Source organism: Rutidosis leptorrhynchoides, chromosome 7, assembly GCF_046630445.1.
Source record: "Rutidosis leptorrhynchoides isolate AG116_Rl617_1_P2 chromosome 7, CSIRO_AGI_Rlap_v1, whole genome shotgun sequence".
NCBI classification, from domain to species: domain Eukaryota; kingdom Viridiplantae; phylum Streptophyta; class Magnoliopsida; order Asterales; family Asteraceae; genus Rutidosis; species Rutidosis leptorrhynchoides.
Genome location: NC_092339.1, coordinates 257,801,025 through 257,818,267, shown reverse-complemented (window position 1 = coordinate 257,818,267; position 17,243 = coordinate 257,801,025). Strand labels below are relative to the sequence as shown.

Below are 17,243 nucleotides of genomic sequence, written 5' to 3'. Positions count from 1 at the left end.
CATGCATGTTCTGCATTTTCACCAGCCAAAAAATTGCTCGACGATGAAAGTTTTTGTTCGGCCGCGTATGTGTTTTTGCTCGACTATGAGTTCTCAGGTTCTCACAATATTAGAGTTCTCAGGGGATCTATATATATATATATATATATATATATATATATATATATATATATATATATATATATATATATATATATATATATATATATATATATATATTGTGGTAGGATCAAGAGGGAAGTAACCATTCGGGGGGAAGCGGGGGGAAGCAAAAACTTTTTTTTTTTCGTTTTTTGAAAAAACTTTGTTCACGAACATTATAGATGAGATGAAAATATGAACATTTAGTAGAGACACTTTGTGATAAATGTTTTTATTTTGGCGGGAAAACGCTCGAAGAAGTAATATATAACAATTATCGTGTTTTTCGAGAGTATTTTGAGGTTTTAGCTATTGGGGTTCAGATATTAGGGTTTAGATATTAGGGTTTATAGGGTTTAGATATTAGGGTTTAGAAATTTAGGGTTTAGGGTTTAGATTTAGGATTTAGATTGAGTTTTTAACACGAACGGTTTAGAGTTTAGGGTTTAGGATATAGGGTTTAGGGTTTAGGGTTTGGTGTTTTGGGTTTATGGAATAAACCCAAAACACCAAACCCTAAACCCTAAACCCTAAACCCTGAACTCTAAATCGGGCTAAATTTTACTTCACAAAACATGAAGAAAAAAAACGTTCATATTCTTTACGAACAATATTATCTTGAATGTTATTTTTGTCGATCGTTTTCCCGTCTAAATAATAACATTCATCACGAGGTGTCTCTTCTAAATGTTCATATTTTCGTGTGATCTTGATGCCGGAAAAAAAAAATTAAAAAAAAAACGAAAAAAAAAGAAATTTGCTTCCCCCGCTTCCCCCCGATTGGTTAATTTCCCATTGATCCTGCCCCTATATATATATATATATATCCCGTGAGATTGTTCTTATCTGTATATTTTGGTCAGAACACTTTAAAGCCGTTGGATGAGTTTTTATCAAGATTATTAAAATTTAAATTAGGAAAACTTAATTGAGGGTATGTATGCCAAATATCACACGTCAGATGATTTTCAAAATTTGAAATTTCATTAAAATTAGATGCTTATCCCTTTAATTCCTCACTGGATAACAATCTGCATCAGATTATCACGATGAACAATTTTGAGATACAAATACGCTGGATACAAATATCAAGAAGCATCCAATTTTGAGATCGAAGTTTCGTGTTGGCTTTGTTTTGTTCAACCAAAATCGACAATCTGAAAGATGAGTAAGCATACTTCATACTCCATTATTAGTTTTGTAGCATCCAAATAACATGTTCTTGATTTTATTTGTTCTTGTAATTTGATTATATTAGGGCAAAGTTTGATGTATTTGTCAAAAGCTTTGGGAAAGACAAGTCCAAATAGTGTTTGAAATGCGCATCCAGGAGTAAATAAAAAAAAAGATCCACTGACAAAGCATCAGAGTCGAATGGAATACGTGAAAGTAAGAAAAGTAAGTGATTAAGGTTAGCATGTATATCTATTTAGATAACAGGATGATAAAAAAATATAGATTGTATAATTTTATTTGTTGCATCCTTGGTTATATTTGTTCAGGTGCTACACCTGAAAAATTAAGGAAAACGAATCCATTACTTGAAGGGTGCAACGTTGACAACGAGAAACAAGTGAAATATGATGCAGAGGATTCAAAAATGAAAAAGTCGCTTAAGGAATATGATGCAGAGGATTCAATGAAAGTTGTAAAGATCTAAATGTAAAAATTTGTCTACTAGCTAGTTATTCACCTTATTCATAAACACATGGCATCTGTTCTATATGATATTAGGATTCATAATATATAAAATACAATTTCACTATGTGTAGATGGTTGTGAGAAAAAATGAATAATAATAATATAACATTTTGTTTTCTAAGATGAGGTGACTATTCTAACCTGGTACTACTGATAATGGATGACAAATAGCTCTAGTGTATGTTAAATTGCATCCTCTATTGTACCCATATTATTTGTTCCTTAACGTGTGCAGGTACGTTTTCGAACACAATTAGTGTGGATGATGATTTTGTCGAAGAGAACAACAAAAATGAACGATCAAAGTGTATGAAGCTAAAACATCCAAATTATAAAAAAGGGATACCTAAATCATTGAGGACTGGAACAGCCACAAATAAATTAGGTGCTGCAAGAGTTGTGCGTCTAAGAATGCCATGGAGGACTGCTAAAAATGGGATTGACTGTGGAGTGTTTTTAATGAGGCATATGGAAACATTTCCGGTCAGTAGGTTGGCTGGGTGGGATGCTGGATTTCGACTGGAAGATGATTCACAAACTGATCAACTATTTGAGCCTCGCCATAAATATCTTACTAAAGTTCTTCTTTGGGAGTTCAATTCTATGAAACATATAGTTGAACTTGAGGTTGATGGATACAACAGTTACATTTTCTCTTAGGTTTCTTTGATTTGATGATTGACTTTTCTCGAGAACTAGTTATTCGGGTCCTCTTTCCACCTCCTTTGTTAACGATCCCTTGCGGTGCGTGAACATTTACTTCAGACGGTTGTTCAAAACCAAGTAATGCACCAATATACTCCTTATTTCCAACCGATTGTTGGCAATCTGGATCCTGAAAATAAACTTGAAAATAAATGGAATGGAGATGTGGGTTTGCAGATACTTTAAAGTAGGGATGTTTAGTTTTAATTGTTTAGTCGTGGGTGGGAAAATTTCAAACATTGAAGTCCATGAAACACATTGCTACATAATAGGTAGTGGATGTAACTAGGGATGGCATCGGGTCGGGTTTTGGTCGGGTTTAGGAAATCCCATACCCAAACCCGATTAAGAAATCCCGTCCCAAACCCGGCCCGAAACCCGCGGGTCCCCATTTACTTACATACTATCGGGTTTCGGGTTTCCCCACGGGTAAACGGGTATACCCGATTAGTCATTCTGTATCTATTTTTCAATGAGTTACCAAATTAAAAAATCGAAAAATAACTTAACTACTTCATGTTTAAAGTATTATAAAAATCACATACAAAAAGTTGATTGAAAAATTTCTAAAATACTCAAATACACAAAGTATATAAAATATCACATCTCCAAAACTTGTTGTATATGATTATATTGAATAAAATTATACTTGTTTTCAAAACAAATAAGAGAAATCTTTCATACATTAACGATATAATACTAATAATAAAACTTTACATAAAATTTATTATTAAAATTCCTCGGGCCGGGTATACGGGTATGAGGGTCGGGTATACGGGTCGGGTAAACAGGTTTGTATCCAAAACCATAACCCGAACCCGAACCCGGATCTTTTTTTGTAACCCGGATTATATACGTGTTTTATTGTAATATATGATAGTTATTTCATTAGAGGATTGAAAGCATAATATAAATCTAATGGTAAATGAACTTGTAATATTACATATGTAAGCATAAAAATCTATATTTATGTATTTGTAAACGTATTTCGGGTGGTAATGGATATATCCATGGATGAAACTTTTCATCCATGTCCATATCCATATCCATATCCATTTAGATTCATCCATATCCGTATCCATATCCATTTAGGTTCATCCATATCCATCACAAAGCGGGTGGATCGGGTGAATATCCACCGGATCGGGTGGCCATTGCCATCCCTAGTTGCAAGTCGTTTCAACCCTGCAACCCCAAATTACTCCTTATAATTTCTTGTTTTTCTACTTTCATCACTAAATTTTGATGTTTGCTTTAGGCTGCCTATCAAGTTTGGTTTTATCACAATATAGTCACTAAAGTTTATTTATTTATTTATTACTCCATCTATTAAGAGTACATTTAATTAAACTAAATAATTTAACCTAGAATAATTCATAATGTAAACGATTTAAAAGTTCTGAATGAAATATTAACCTTTAACATGAATAAAAATTATATAATAATTATTTAGTAAGTGTTATTGATATAATTTAAAGAGAATATTACATTTAATTTAAGTTATTAATGGTTAAGAGAGAATTCTAGTTCAGAATAGTTCAGCACACTGAATGTTGAACCATTCAATATCCTCTGTCATTATGAGGTTAGAAAAAACGCGTTGAAAGCTGAATTGTTCAACATATAGCTATGAACCATTCAAGTAAATATTGTAGATCCTTGATTTGTGTTTGTTCGTGTAAAAAAAGGTTGTAAACCTGTCCCTTTCTTTTAATGATCTTTGGAATTCGGATAATTAACAATGAACAACACTCACAAGTCACAAGGTTTTGTGATGTGTTACTGGTATCTGAAGTAGAGTACATTTTATATACATATCTTTATCGGCAAAATAACTAAAACTCATATAGATACGAGGTCGTTTTTTAAAGAAAACGCCCTTAACATGGATTACAAAAAGACGGGGAAACTGTGACGTCCCGTACAAAATCAACGTGTACGGATCATCAACAACAGGATCATTACAAGGTCAAATACTATATGCTGTTTTAAAAGAAGTTTGCATTCATAAAAAAGGGTGATGTCTTAACCAACATCAAATGTTTAACATACGATAGTGTGCTTCTACGAATAGAAGGCAATAATAATAGTTCGTGACCCATAGGTCGTTACAAATTCATTGTTTCAAAAGTAACATAGTTTGAATGCAAAATAAATGTTTCATGCGGAGACATCTCTAACAAAAGCAGCGGGAGTCTACACAGCAAGACAAGTACAGCGGAAGCATCATAACCTCTAAGCACCTGAGAAAAACATGCTTAAAAACGTCAACACGAATGTTGGTGAGCTATAGTTTAAGTGTAACAGTAATGTAAGGTAGGCCACGAGATTTCGTATTTCAAAACAGTATGAAAAGTATATGTTCAACCGTGGGCACTTGATAACTAACTTAACGTAAATATCACCCCCTAAAAGTACACTTGGCGAGTGCGTAAGTTTACGAAGTATTAAACACCCGTTAAATGCTAGCGTGACTAGCCCGAGTGGGGATGTCAAACCCTATGGATCCATATCTAAGATTCGCGTTCACCGGTTCAAAGACCAATGACTAAACGTTACCGAGCTAAGGGGAAAGTTTATGCCGTTGTATAACCCACACATATATAAAGTTTAAGTACTTGTGCCTAGTATGTAAAACATAAAATGCGCAAGTATTCTCAGTCCCAAAATAGTTAAAGTAAAAAGGGATGCTATAACTCACAGTGAAAAGTAGTTAATTCGGTACGCGATAAGTAAGCAAGTAGTTGGTCCGAAAGGTCCTCAACCTAAGTCAAAAGTTACTAAGTTAGTAAATCGTTTCCAAAGTGTAAAGTAATCAAAAATCAAAAAGTGTAAAGTAAGTTTCAATCAAGAATAGAGTTTGAAACAAATGCTGACTTCGTTCAGTCGCCACGACCTCTTTACAAACTGAAATGAGGTGAGAATAGTGGTCATGGATCCGTATATGAGTCCCCTAGTTGCTGACCAAATTCCAGAACCAAACTCGTCTTCATTTGACCGTGGTGACGGTTTAAGTGCGAGTAGGTCAGAAATTTCAGCACAACATTAATAGGGCGTAGTGACTTTCGGAAGGCCATAAATCCTAAACCGTAACTCGGATTAAGACGAGGCCTAAACGGAAAATCATCTACTCGAATCTAACTAACTGGAAATCAACTTTTCCAGTAGCCCAGGTTATTGATCAGACCCAGAAAACAGTAGGAAAAGTGTTCCGGTGGGTTCTTGGTGCTTGATGCTCATCACGGTTCTCATCCTTGATGCTTATAGCTTCAAGTGTACAACTCGTTGATGTGTTTGCATCATATTTACCAAGTTTTGACCATAATGACACTAGTGTAAGTATAAGATATGTAGAACAACTCATTTAAGGGTTGTATGAAGGTTGATGAACCAAAGTTACATCAAGATCTTAGATCCGACACATACATGAGTTCAAATAGTAATATTAAGCTACAAACCTGAAAGTAAATTAATTAAACAAGATCTTAAGTTGTAGAACTTAGATCTAATATAAGTGTATGAAGTTATAACTATAAAGTTAAACTTCCATGTTCTTGAACTTACAAAGTTTAGACTTTTGTTTCAAGAAAAATGAGTTCAAGTTTAACTAGTAATACTTGACCAAATTAACAACATCACAACTTTAAATAAATAAAATGAAGAAATAAACTAAAGTTACAAGTATTAAGTTCATGTTTGTTCATACTTAAGAAGATTCAAGCCAAAGCTTGGATCTTTAAGAAAATAAACCTTAAGTTTACAAAACATGAACACAAGTAAAATCTTAAAGCTTATGAACTTTAGATCTCTATAATACTTTAAGTGTAGAACCATAAACTAACAAGTTTAGCTTCTTGTTCTTGACTTCTCATCAAACAAAGGATGGAAGAAGCAAGATTCATGAAGATGCAAACTAGCAAGTTTGATCTTTAACAACAACAAACAACAAACAAGTAACTTGATGATGATACAATTCGAATTCAAAGGAAGGAAAATAAAGAAAATGAAGTTTATTACTTACAAAGTTTGAGAGAAAAGTTGGGAGAAAAAGAAGGTGTAAGTATATTGTGTGTGTAAAATGGAGTTGTAAGCTAGCATATAAGTATCAAAAAAGAAGAAAAAAATGAACTCCTTCCCCACACAAAGAGGCCGACGGTTTGCAAGGCCAAAAGGAGAAGTCAAATGTGGTCTTTCAAGTGTTGGAATGGTGGTAATGCTAGGAAGGGGTAATAAGCTAAATGCATGGAATGTTGGTCATGCATGCTTGAATCATTTGTCTCCTCATTAACTTAATTAATCCTTGTTTAACCTTAAAGAATCATTAATAAAAGCCCAAGTAATTAACTAATTATACTAGTTAATTAGAAATGATTAATAATAATTGTGTGCAACAAATAAATAAAAAGCCCAAGTAATTAACTAATTATACTAGTTAATTAGAAATGATTAATAATATTTAATCATGAATGTAAATAATATTCAAAATATTATTCGTGTAAAGCACGTGTCGAAAAGGCGAGTCGGGCCATGGAAAGTCAAATACGGTAATAAGTAAAATTTATAAAAATACATTTATTAAAGCGCAAGTATTAATAATAAATATTAATAATATAAGTCGAAAAATCCAGGGTCATTACATTACCCACCTGTTAAAGAAAATTTCGTCCCAAAATTTTAAGCTGAGGTAGATGGAGGAGTTGGGAAAAGGTGAGGATATTTCTGCATCATTTGATCCTCTCTTTCCCAGGTAAACTCGGGTCCTCGTTTGGCATTCCATCGAACTCGGACGATCGAAATCTTGTTGCGTTTCAAAGTTTTGACCTCACGGTCCATAATCTAGACAGGTTCTTCCACGAAGTGGAGTTTGTCATCAATCGTAAGTTCCTACAGTGGTATGACAAGTTCTGGTTCAGCAAGACACTTCTTCAAATTCGATACGTGAAAGGTAGGATGAACTGAGCTCAATTGAGTCGGAAGATCCAAACCGTAAGGAACGGGTCCAACACGCTCCAAGATTTTTAAAGGATCAATGTATCGCGGGTTCAACTTTCCGCGCTTTCCAAAACGAATCACACCTTTCCAAGGTGCGACCTTCAACATTACACGGTCACCCACATTGAATTCGAAGTCTTTATGTTTAAGGTCGGCATAACTCTTTTGGCGATCACGGGCCGTCTTAAGTCTCGCTTGAATTTGGACAATCTTCTCGGTTGTTTCATGGACTACCTCGGGTCCGGTGATTTAATTTTCGCCTACTTCGGCCCAATAAATAGGAGAAAGGAACTTGCGGACATACAATGCTTCGAAAGGTGCGGCATTAATACTCGAATGATAACTGTTGTTGTAAGAAAATTCGACTAGCGGCAAATGCTTTTCCCAAGCCTTTACGAAATCAATGACACAAGCACACAGCATGTCCTTTAAAGTCTGAATCGTGTGTTCGCTTTGTCATTTAGTCTGCGGGTGATACGCAGTACTCATGTCGATACGGGTTCCAAGGCTTCTTGCAAAGAATGCCAAAATCTGGAAGCAAAGCGGGTATCTCGGTCTGAACTAATCGATAAGGGCACACCATGACGAGATACAATTTCCTTTATGTATAGTTGAGCGAGTCTCTCCATTGTATCCGTTTCCTTCATGGCTAAGAAATGTGCAGATTTGGTAAGACGGTCAACGATAACCCAGATGGTATCGTATCCGCCCACCGTCTTTGGTAGTTTCGTAATGAAGTCCATTGTTATCCTTTCCCACTTCCATTGCGAGATTTCCAGTTGTTGAAGTAATCCAGAGGGCCTCTGATGTTCGGCCTTAACTTTAGAGCAAGTCAAACACTTACCAACATAAGTAGCAACGTCCTTCTTAAGATTAGGCCACCAATACTGTTCCTTGAGATCGTGGTACATTTACTAGCTCCGGGATGAATCGAATACCTTGACTTGTGGGCTTCGTCTAGAATGAGGCTTCGCAAATCCCCATAACTAGGCACCCAAATTCTTCCAGTGAAGTATGGAGTCCAGTCTCCTTAACCTCGAATCGAGAGACGAGAATATTCAAGTGTTCATGAGAAATATTCTCCTCCTTGAGAGCCTCATCTTGGGCTACTCGGATCTGGCTATTGAGATTCGAATGAATGGTGATGTTCAAGGCGCGGACACGAAGAGGTACCGATCTCTCCTTTCGGATCAAGGCATCGGCTACAACATTTGCCTTACCAGGATGGTAACGAAGTTCACAATCATAGTCGTTCAGCGTTTCGATCCATCGTCGCTGTCTCATGTTCAGTTGTTTCTGATCGAATATGTGTTGGAGGCTTTTGTGGTAGATGAAGATAGTACTTTTAGTTCCATAAAGATAGTGTCTCCACAATTTGAGTGCAAAGACAACGGCTCCAAGTTCGAGATCGTGGGTAGTGTAGTTTCGCTCGTGAATCTTCAGTTGACGAGAAGCATAAGCAATAACCTTTGCTCTTTGCATCAACACGCAACCAAAACTATTTTTCGAGGCGTCGCAGTACACAACGAAGTCGTCACTGCCTTCAGGAAGTGATAAGATAGGTGCGGTGGTCAATTTCTGCTTCAAGGTTTGAAATGCTGATTCTTGTTCGGTTTCCCAAACGAACTTCTTCCCTTTGTGAGTCAGTGCAGTTAAAGGACGTGCAATCAGAGAGAAACCTTAAATAAATCTTCGGTAGTAACCGGCGAGACCTAAAATTTGGCGGATATGAGTCGGAGTAGTGGGGGTTTCCCACTTGTTGATAGCTTCGATCTTCGTGAGATCAACTTTGATACCCTGGTCGCTCACAATATGACCCAGAAATTGGACTTCCTTCAACCAAAATTCACACTTGGAGAATTTGGCATAGAGTTGCTCTTGTCTCAAAAGTTCAAGCACTAGTCGAAGATGTTGCTCATGTTCTTCTTCGCTTTTGGAATAGATGAGGATATCATCTATGAAGACGATAACAAACTTATCCAGGTATGGCTTGCATACATGATTCATGAGATCCATAAACACGGCAGGTGCGTTGGTTAAACCGAATGGCATCACGAGAAACTCATAATGACCATAACGGGTTCTGAACGCAGTTTTCATCACATCGCTCTCCTTCACCCTCAACTGGTGATAACCTGATCGTAAATCGATCTTAGAGTAAACGCTTGATCCTTGCAGCTGATAAAAAAGATCGTCAATTCTGGGAAGGGGATACCGATTTTTGATCGTCAATTTGTTGAGTTCGCGGTAGTCGATACACATGCGAAAAGATCCATCCTTCTTCTTCACAAACAAAACAGGAGCGCCCCAAGGCGAAGAACTTGGTTGGATAAATCCACGGTCTAACAATTCTCGTAGTTGACTCTGCAACTCTTGCATTTCGGAAGGTGCAAGTCGATAAGGTGCGCGAGCTACAGGTGCAGCTCCTGGCACTAAATCAATCTGAAACTCTACTACTCGCGGCGGCGGTAATCCAGGTAACTCTTCTGGAAAGACATCGGGAAATTCGTTCACAATTCGTACATCCTCCACACTCTTCACCTCGGTTTCTAATGTTTTCACATGTGCTAAAACAGCAAGACGCCCCTTCTTCATGATCTTTTGTGCTTTCATGCAACTAATGAGGTTCAGCTTCGAGTTACATCTCTCCCCATAAATAATCAGTGGCACACCATTCTCGCGAGGTATCCGGAGAATCTTCTCCCCACAGACAACCTCGGCTCTTACCTTAGACAACCAGTCCATACCGACAATCACATCAAAGCTTCCTAATTTGATAGGTATCAGATCAATCTCGAAATCTACACTAGCTAAGTTGATAACAGCTCCTCGACCAACTTGGTTAACTTTCTCAATTTTCCCATTGGCTACCTCAACAAGCATACTCTCGTCTAAAGGAACTAACGACCAGTCTATCTTAGAGCAAAAGTGTCTACATACATAACTCCTATCGGCACCAGTATCAAATAAGACATAAGCAAGTAGATTATTGATAGTGAATGTACCCGTGACCAAGTCAGGATCCTCACAGGCATCCCTAGCATTCATGTTGAAAACCCTTCCACGTGCCGTCCGCCATCCTTTTTCTTGTTCGGGCACTCATTCTTGAAGTGGCCCTGTTGTCCATACTCATAGCACTTTCTCGGTCCAGTAGGGTTTGTCTTCACAGTTGGGGTGGAGATCTTGCAGTCCTTGCCAATGTGCCCAGTCCTTTTACACTTTTCACAGACCATGTTGCAGTACCCGGTATGATGCTTGTAGCATCTCTTGCACTGCAGAAGACTACCGTTGTAGTTAGGGTTCGAGCTAGTGTTCGGGTTGGGGTTGTTTCCCTTGAAACTCTCATGCCTCTTAGCCAGGTTTTGATCTCTTCCCTTGTTGTTGTCCCACTTACGTTTCTCATTACTAGCTCCCGATTCTGATTTCGCTTTCTTGGGTTCCTTGCTGGTAATTTGGTTCATCAGGGTGTGCGCCATGCGCATAGTTTCCGGGACATCAGCTGGTTATGAAGAGGTGACATTTCCCTGAATGGACTTGGGAAGTCCCCACAAATACCGTTCCATTCGCTTAAATTCGGGGGTAACCATCGTGGGGCACATCAGAGCTAATTCCAGGTACCTTCGGTTATAACTATCGAGATCGTTTCCCACGACCTTTAACTCCCAAAACTCAGTTTCCATTTTCTGTATCTCCATTCTGGGGCAGTACTCCTCGATCATAGCCTCCTTAAATTCCTCCCACGGTGTAGCATAGGTCTCGTCAATACCCTTGGCCTGAGCAAGTGTGTTCCACTAGGTTAAAGCACCGTCCGCTAGTGTACAGGAGGCATACTTAGTTTTGTTCATTTCTGAGCAGTTACTCACACGGAACACAGCTTCTAATTTCTCAAGCCACCTTGTCAGTCCAACTGGCCCCTCGGTACCACTGAAATTGTGGGGCTTGCAGCTTTGAAATTCCTTATAGGTGCACCCGTTATGATTGTTCTGGATAACCGGTAGAACTCGGTGGTTCATATCCGCTATAGCTGCGGCTACTCGTTCAGATATCATCTCCTCAATATGTGCTGCTGTGGGAGTTGATCTTCCGTTTGCCATTAATCTTCGAAACAAAATTTTTGACTCAAGTCAAAATCCAGCATTCAATAAATAACAATATAGTATATGGTAACCAACATGGAATCAACACAGCACATGATAATTAAGTAATGCAACTAGATACAGATACCACAAAATCATCATACAGTAACGTAAATAGAACACCGTACAAGAATTAAACAACACTAAGTTCCATTCATTAATAAGAAAGTTGCATACATCCGCATAGGTTTCGTACAATACATGAGTAAAACATGAAACTACAAACGGATTACATAATGAAATCTACTACAGTAGTCCTATGGTGATGGTGGGTAAAGGATGTCCATTATGTGGGACACCTGGTCCTCGAGCTCAGTTACCCGAGCACGGAGGATATGCACTTCCCTCGTCAGTTCCTCGACGACGGGGGATGCTGGTGGGACAGGCGGTGCCGATGGTGCTGGTGGTGCAGACGGTCTAGCTCCAGAAGTAGATGGTGCGTAACGGGAAGCCTTACGCACGAATGGATCAGCAGGGTATGGCACAACCCGCTTGCGGGCGGTAACCCTAACCAACTGCCCACGTGCATCCAAGAACGGCCTACCTCCGTTAATCCCTGGAATAATAGTACCATCGAAACGATACCGTTTCTTCGGCGGGGTAGAGGGCGGCTGCACGGGCTCCTCCTCAGGGTCCTCGTCAGAATCCTCGTCGCTGGAGTCACCGGATGATGGGTCGTCTGAATCATCTGAAGGTGGATGTGCTCGGCCGGTAGTCATTAGACGGTATCTGCCAGGTGGGATTGGCATGACACATCCATCGGGAAGGCGTCTAGCCCAATGTCCACGCTCATTACAGAAAGGACCCTCCTCATTTCCCCCGGGAATCACAGCACCACCGGAATGGTGCTGCGGCTCCGGGAGTCCTGAGCTGGGCGGAACTGGAATCTCTTCTGGATCCTCATCTCCGTCTGAGATGGCTATCGGGTCAGGTGCGTGGCTACTGTCTCTAGAGGACGAATCGCCAGAGTCGCTAGAGGGTAGAGATGACGGGATCGAGTCAGCAACAATGGTAGGTGAGGTGGCCGATGAATCTGAGTCGCTCTCCAAGTCAATGATGATGGGCGGAATATCTAACATCTGAACAAGGAAAAATAACTTTTCCCATGTCAGTAAGTCATATAGCAAGCACGTATTAGGCAAAGTAACTACAACATTATAGATCATCTATAGCAGTAAATAGCATGGCAATAATAACGAATCCTACAGAAGTATCATGCAATCGAAAGGAAATAGTATCATGTAGTAGTGAAAACAAGTAGCAGTATACGACATATAGCAGTAAAAGTAAGCAGCAGCATGCAGCAATTTCCTCAGAAACAAGTAAACTAGCAAGTTGTAAATTAGTCCTATTAGTGAATCCTATTCGGTCGGGTCTAGACTCACTAATGCAACCTAATTCCCTACAACCATTGCTCTGATACCAAATGTGACGCCCCGTACAAAATCAACGTGTACGGATCATCAACAACATGATCATTACAAGGTCAAACACTATATGCTGTTTTAAAAGAAGTTTGCATTCATAAAAAAGGGTAATGTCTTAACCAACATTAAATGTTTAACATACGATAGTGTGCTTCTACGAATAGAAGGCAATAGTAATAGTACGTGACCCATAGGTCGTTACAAATTCATTGTTTCAAAAGTAACATAGTTTGAATGCAAAATAAATGTTTCATGCGGAGACATCTCTAACAAAAGCAGCGGGAGTCTACACAGCAAGACAAGTACATCGGAAGCATCATAACCTCTAAGCACCTGAGGAAAACATGCTTAAAAACGTCAACACGAATGTTGGTGAGCTATAGTTTAAGTGTAACAGTAATGTAAGGTAGGCCACGAGATTTCGTATTTCAAAATAGTATGAAAAGTATATGTTCAACCGTGGGCACTTGGTAACTAATTAACGTAAATATCACCCCCAAAAAGTACACTTGGCGAGTGCGTAAGTTTACAAAGTATTAAACACCCATTAAATACTAGCGCGACTAGCCCAAGTGGGGATGTCAAACCTATGGATCCATATCTAAGATTCGCGTTCATCGGTTCAAAGACCAATGACTAAACGTTACCGAGCTAAGGGGAAAGTTTATGCCATTGTATAACCCACACATATATAAAGTTTAAGTACTCGTTCCTAGTATGTAAAACGTAAAATGCGCAAGTATTCTCAGTCCCAAAATAGTTAAAGTAAAAAGGGATGCTATAACTCACAGTGAAAAGTAGTTAAGTCGGTACGCGATAAGTAAGCAAGTAGTTGGTTCGAAAGGTCCTCAACCTAAGTCAAAAGTTACTAAGTCAGTAAATCATTCCCAAAGGTTTAAAAGTATGTAAATTAGGTCTTAAGTATCATCATCATTCATCATTAATCAAAAAGTGTAAAGTAAGTTTCAATCAAGAATAGAGTTTGAAACAAAGGCTAACTTCGTTCAGTCGCCACGATCTATATACAAACTGAAATGAGGTGAGACCAGTGGCCATAGCTCCGTACATGAGTCCCCTAGTTGCTGACCAAATTCCAGAACCAAACTCGTCTTCGTTTGACTGTGGTGATGGTTTAAGTGCGAGTAGGTCAGAAATTTCAGTACAACGTTAATAGGGCGTAGTGACTTTCGGAAGGCCATAAATCCTAAAATGTAACTCGGATTAAGACGAGGCCTAAATAGAAAATCATCTAACCGAATCGAAATAACTGTAAATCAACTTTTCCAGTAGCGCAGGTTATTGATCAGACCCAGAAAATAGTAGGCAAAGTGTTCCGGTGGGTTCTTGGTGCTTGATGCTCATCACGATTCTCATCCTTGATGCTTATAGCTTTAAGTGTACAAATCGTTGATGTGTTTGCATCATATTTACCAAGTTTTGACTGAAGCGACCCGTCCTAATCCATCGGGATGAATACATTCCATTTGATTACATCGCGAGGTACTTGACCTCTATATGATACATTTTACAAACATTGCATTCGTTTTTAAAAGATAAACTTTCATTACAATGAAAGTTGACAGGCATGCATACCATTTCATAATATATCTAAACTATAAATGACTTGATAATATTCTTGATGAACTCAATGACTCGAATGCAACGTCTTTTGAAATATGTCTTGAATGACTCCAAATAATATCTCTAAGATGAGCAAATGCACAGCGGAAGATTTCTTTCGTACCTGAGAATAAACATGCTTTCAAGTGTCAACCACAAGGTTGGTGAGTTCATTAGTTTATCATAATCATTCATTTTCATCATTTTAATAGACCACAAGATTTTCATTTCTCATAAATATACGTCCCATGCATAGAGACAAAAATAATCATTCATATGGATTGAACACCTGGTAACCGACATTAACAAGATGCATATAGAATATCCCCATCATTCCGGGACACCTATCGGACATGATAATTTTGAAGTACTAAAGCATTCCAAATTCTAGAATGGGGCTTGTTGGGCCCGATAGATCTATCTTTAGGATTCGCGTCAATTTGAAGGTCTGTTCCCAAATTCTTAGGCTACCAAGCTAAAAAGGGGCATATTCGGCTACGATCCATTCAACCATATAATTTAGTTTCAATTACTTGTGTCTATTTCGTAAAACAGTTATAAAAATAGCGCATGTATTCTCAGTCCCAAAAATATATATTGCAAAAGCATTTAAAAAGGGAGCAAATGAAACTCACTATACTGTATTTTCTAGTAAAAATACATATGACAACATTGAACAATGCAGGGTTGGCCTCGGATTCACGAACCTATATCAAGTATATATATTAACACATTAAATCAACTAAATTTTATTTATATTTTATAATGTATTAAGAGTTATATCTTTATATATATATATTTATATTAATACTTATAGTAGGTTATATCATATATATGATATTTAATTAATGTTATAATAATACTATATTAGTTAATATATTAAAACATGGTAATTAGTAATATATGTAATACCAATAATGATAGTAAAAATAATAATGTTTAAAATAATACTTTTTATGTTAAAAATAATAATGATAATAATAATAATTATAATATTCATAAAATTAATAATATTAGTAATTTTCATAAAAATAATAGTAATATTCATAAAATAATAATAATAATAATAATAATAATAATAATAATAATAATAATAATAATAATAATAATAATAATAATAATAATAATAATAATAATGAAATACTACCTTTAAATGAGTTAATAAGCCTCCATAAAAATAAAGTGCCACAGCTCGAGTTTGAACTCGAGATCTCTCACTTATACCAACACACCCTAAACCATCTGATCTGTTTTGCTTTTTTGATTTTATTTGTATCCTAAATATATTTAACACGTATCTATATTATCATCTTCATCATTACCACAATTTACATAATCATTAATGTTATTTTCAGCCCAAATCAGCAAACAAACACGGCCCAACATGTAAAACAATTTTTTTAGCCAAATTCATAAACCATAAACTCAGCCCTACTAGGAAATCAAAAGGGTTTTCTGTTCTGTTAATTACCCGACTCCAAAAGATTTCCAAAAAAAAAAAAAAGAAACGGCTCAAAATCTTCAAGTGGGGTTTGTCTATTTAGAAATTGTTGGCCATCATCATCTCTCATCAAATATAGCCATCATCATAATAACATCATTATCATCGTTATTTCAAATTATACGAACTAAATCAAGTAATCTTCTTCACTGTAACATCGCTTATTGTTTCATCTAATCACCATCATCAATATCAACATCAAAATCGTTAACCTTAAGATCATCATCTTTCTAATCATCATACGATTTTCATCATCATATCTATATCATTATTCGTTTGATAAATAAAAAAAATATAGCAGCGACTAGCAAGGGTTTTCTACTGACCCAATAGCAGTCCAAGAAAATATAAATAAATGAATAACTCGGCTAAATTTTATGTGCAAACTTCCTGTTAAATGAATTTAATAGTCCCACATGTATGTGCTATACTAATAATATATAATCAAGTGGGTTATCTAGTTAGATTTCCACTCACCAACTCTCCATTATAACTAACAGCTTTCTCGATTTTCACTGTAGCTTCATCCTTATTAAATAACGTTACTGCATCATTCTTTAAATGGTTATGCTCGATTGAACATGAAGACAGAAAAGGCGAGTAGCAGTGTTGAGGTGTTCTTGGGTTTTAATCGGAGTAAAACAGAAATATACAGTAGCCTAGTTTGTCTTTAAAATAGATATAACAAGAAACAGAAACATAAGTAACTGCAGCAGTAGTAGGTTAAGTAATGGTGGTGTGTGGTTACAGGCTGCCATAACAGTGGCTCATAACAGAAGGAAGAAAGAGGAAACAATTAGGGTGGTGTCGGATGTGGTGATTCCCGATGGTGGTATTTGTGTTAGTGGAGATTGATGATGGTTGAAGGTGGTGGTTGTAAGGTGTTTTGAGGTGGTGAAATAGTGGTGTCCTTCGTCGAAGAACAGCAACAAACAACAAAAATATATTATGTTTGTTGTCGAGCTGATTCAAAACAGAAGTAATCTTATTTACACCGAACAAGTGGGGTTGAAAGGTGTT

The 17,243-nt window shown here is 37.2% G+C and overlaps 1 long non-coding RNA gene across 2 annotated transcripts; it reads left to right on the top strand.

Moving 5' to 3' along the window:
- Positions 1-1,135: 1,135 nt before the first annotated feature.
- LOC139858833 (uncharacterized) lies at positions 1,136-2,617 on the top strand. 2 transcript variants are annotated; one of them, XR_011763094.1, is made up of 4 exons: positions 1,136-1,309; positions 1,400-1,539; positions 1,644-1,803; positions 2,078-2,617. It is a non-coding gene; the product is annotated as an uncharacterized lncRNA (long non-coding RNA). The 2 variants fall into 2 exon arrangements; XR_011763093.1 differs by lacking the exon at positions 2,078-2,617 and having other exon boundaries at positions 1,644-1,926.
- The last annotated feature ends 14,626 nt before the right edge of the window (positions 2,618-17,243 follow it).